Genomic DNA, 3732 nt, shown 5'->3' with positions numbered 1-3732 from the left:
CCTGTGATCTGACTGGTTTGCCCTAGGACCTGATGTCAGCCTCATCCTTCACCAGCCTGCTGAAGACTCCTTCCTCCCCTGCCTATGTTATATGTAGTTTTTGCACCCAGTGCTGCAAGGCACTCTTAACTTTGACTGTCCTTTAGTTTCATTGTTGTTGTTATTTTTCATCCTGGTTTGTGGTCATGCTCGGCTCTGCTTGGCTCTGTGCACCTTACTCCTGGCTTTGTGCTCAGTGGTTACTCTAGGCAGTGCCAGAGGGACCATATGTGGTGCTAGGGATTAAACCAGAGTCAGCCATGTAAGGCAAATCCCTTACCTGCTATACTGTTTCTCAAGTCCCTCTATTATAGTTTAATTAATTTATTTTTATTTGGGTTTCATGGTTTATAATTGTGTTAATATTTTGGGATCCTCCTCTGTAACTTTGTAAGAACAATGCAGAGAAGTTTTGTTTTTGTTTTTCTTTTTGGTCTTGGCCTGTTTGAAAATATCTTAATTCATCCCTTGTACTTGGTTTATCAGGAATAGCACCTTCTCTATTGGCAGGGAAACTGGAACTAGAACAAATCAACATGGAGATAAAGCACTTGTAAGAGTTAAAGGAAAGTTCAGGAGAGGATACTGGTGAATTGCCCAACATTCTTACCTGCAACTATGTGTTGAAAATGGGAAGAAACTGAGATAGCTTTAATTTGCAGGTTGACAGTCCTACTCCTTCCCACCCTTATTTATAGAATTAGAAGTCATGAGGAAGTGTGTCAGGCATAGAATCAAGGAATTCTATCTTGTGAGTCTGGAAGTTGCTTGAAGTCAGCTTCTTGATTTCTGATCTCTGGTTTTTTTCTTGTTTTGTTTGTGTTAGTTTTTTTTTTTTCTTCAGGTCACACCTGGCAATGCACAAGGGCTACTCTTAGCTCTGCACTCAGGAATTACTCCTGGCAGTGCTCAGGAGACCATATGGGATGCTGGGAATCGAACCCGGGTTGGCCACGTGCAAGGTAATTGCCCTACCTGTTGTGCTATTACTCCAGGCCCTCTTAGTTTTGACTTGGGGGCCACACCAGGCAGTGCTCAGGATTTACTCCTGTCTCTGCATTCAAGGATCAACCCTGGTGGGGTCAAGGGACGACATGGGGTCCTGGGAATCAAATGTGAGTCAGTCGTGTGCTAGACAAGTAAGTTCCCAACCAACTATACTATCTCTCCTGCCCTGATCTCTTACTTTCGTTCCTTCAGAGAGTGTCATCTTGCCTCTAGAGTCAGAAAAATAAATATCGATTTAAAAAATTTTTTCAATTTTTTTTTTCATAAAGTTGCTTACAATAATTGATTATATTGAATGTTTCAACACCAATCCCACCACCATTACACCCTCCCACACCATTATTTTGATTTTTTTCCACCAGCACTGAAGCCTGCCCCACAGGGAGATACTAAATAATTTATTTTTTATTGCTTTTATGAATAGTATAAAATGTTATAAATAGTATGAGTTGCCCCTGGAATTCAAAGATTTTTAATAATTGGGGTCCGGAGGCATCTCTGTAGCATACTGCTCTCTTCCAAGATTCATTTGTGAATCTCTGGATCATGGCTGTTAATGGGCTTAAAAGGCGCCCAGAGGCAATTCTTGGGTTCTGCAAGTCTTGAAGTCACGGAAGGGCAGGGATATGGGAGGAAGGGATTCATTCCCAACTCTGTGAAGCCTGCAGTTTTCAGCGGATTCATTCTCACGTGTGGGAGCCTTGGGACGAGCCTGTAAAGATCAGGCGTGAGTGTGGCAGTGATTAGGTTTTGGAGGTGTGCAGCTGCCGGGGTTCATTTGGGGCAAGTGGAGAGACATGTCTGCCCCCCTCCTAGGTACCCGGGATTGGGAGACATCCCTGAAGTGTGCTGCTCTCTTCCGAGATTCATTTGTGAGTCTCAATGTTGATGTTTCTGTTGTGGCAAAATTCTGGAGGAATCCTATGGGAGTCTTGTAGAAGAGCATCCCTTGGGCATATGATACAGTTTCTATCAGTGAGGGGTCAACAGGGGCAGAGAAGGGCTGATCCTTGGGAGGCCAGGGAAGGCTCTCAAGGTTTTGCTGAATGTGACATGGCTCTAAACAGAGCGTCCTGTCCCTGTATAGAAGGAGCTATCACTGTTTTTCAGAGAATGACACAAGGATCTCAAAGATGTGCTTGGCACTTGCTTTCTTCTTGACAAGCTTCATTCTCATTGTTCAAACTCTGCTGTTTGAGGATCCAACTCTGAACTATTGTACAGCTGCCTCCCCTTCTGAGTCGGAGGGCAGTGCTATTGAGCAGATATTTATCTGAAGGTTTCAAGGTGTGATTTCCTTGACACCCCCTTTCTTTCCTGGATGCTGGCATAGCTAATAAAATGCCCAGTGATGAGAACTCCTTGTTCACTTATTGTTCTTTTCTCAAATACTTGTTTTCCACTCTTACACTCTGCCTCCTCACTAGTTTTCAGAGTATCTTTAAGTTTTACAATTTAAATTCAGTATATATTAGTGCCCATTTGCTTTTTTTTCTCTTCTGATCCTTGAAGACCATTTGACTGTAATTCACCAACACTTTATTTATTGGTAAATTTTCCAGGTGGTATTTCTAAAGAAAAGGGTCAGGAAACTGACCATGTAACGGCTAATATGTGTGCTTAGAAATTAAAACAAAACAAAACAAAACAAAAGCAGGGGCCTAGGACACGGTTCAGTGGCCAAAGTGCCTGCCTTGCAAACCTGAGGCTGAATTTGATACCTGGTGTCATCCACATGCACCAATCAAGATCCTGACAATTCTATTGTCCCTGGAAGCTGTGTATCTGGGCTCCGCATCACAGCAAATGATTTTGTGTACAAGCACAGCTACTAAAAAGACATGAGAGCACTGTGGTCATGAATGTGATCCCAGCAAGCACTACAACCAGCATGTGTTAGCACCACAACCAAGCCTATGTGTGGCCCTTAGTCACTGCAATAACAACATCAACAGAGGGAAGGAGAGGGGAGGGGAGCAATTATGAATCTAATGGACGAACAATCTCACAAATGTTCTTCTGATACATACTTCTTGCAGCACTGTAGCACTACCCACCCGTTCATCGATTTGCTCAAGCGGGCACCAGTAACATCTCCATTGTGAAACTTGTTACTGTTTTTGGCATATTCAATACACCACAGGGAGCTTGCCAGGCTCTGCCATGCGAGGGGGAAGGGAATACTCTCAGTAGCTTGCAAGGCTCTTCGAGAGGGATGGAGGAATCAAACGCGGTTCGGCCGCATGCAAAGCAAATGCCCTACCTGCTGTGCTATCACTCTAGCCCTTCTTATATAAAATTATCCAAATACCTTTTACAAATGGCCTCCTAATGGCCTACTGATTTGTAAGATTTATTTAAGTTTACACTTATACCTGGGCTGAAGTGATAGCACAGCAGGTAGGACATTTGCCTTGCACGAAGTCTATCCGGGTTCAATTTCTCCACTCCTCTTGGGGAGCCTGGCAAGCTACCGAGAGTATCTCTCCTGCAGGGCAAAGCCTGGCAAGCTACCCGTGACGTATTCATTATGCCAAAAACAGTAACAACAATTCTCACAATTTGTTGTGAGATGTTACAGGTGCCCGCTTGAGCAAATTGATGAACAACAGGAGGACAGTACCTGACCTACTGATTTTACAATGATTTGCAATGATTCCAGTTTGGAAGAGTGGCCTCTGGTGA

Source organism: Sorex fumeus, unplaced genomic scaffold, assembly GCF_029834395.1.
Source record: "Sorex fumeus unplaced genomic scaffold, SorFum_2.1 ptg000098l, whole genome shotgun sequence".
In the NCBI taxonomy this organism is placed as follows: domain Eukaryota; kingdom Metazoa; phylum Chordata; class Mammalia; order Eulipotyphla; family Soricidae; genus Sorex; species Sorex fumeus.
Note: the sequence above shows the minus strand (reverse complement) of the source record.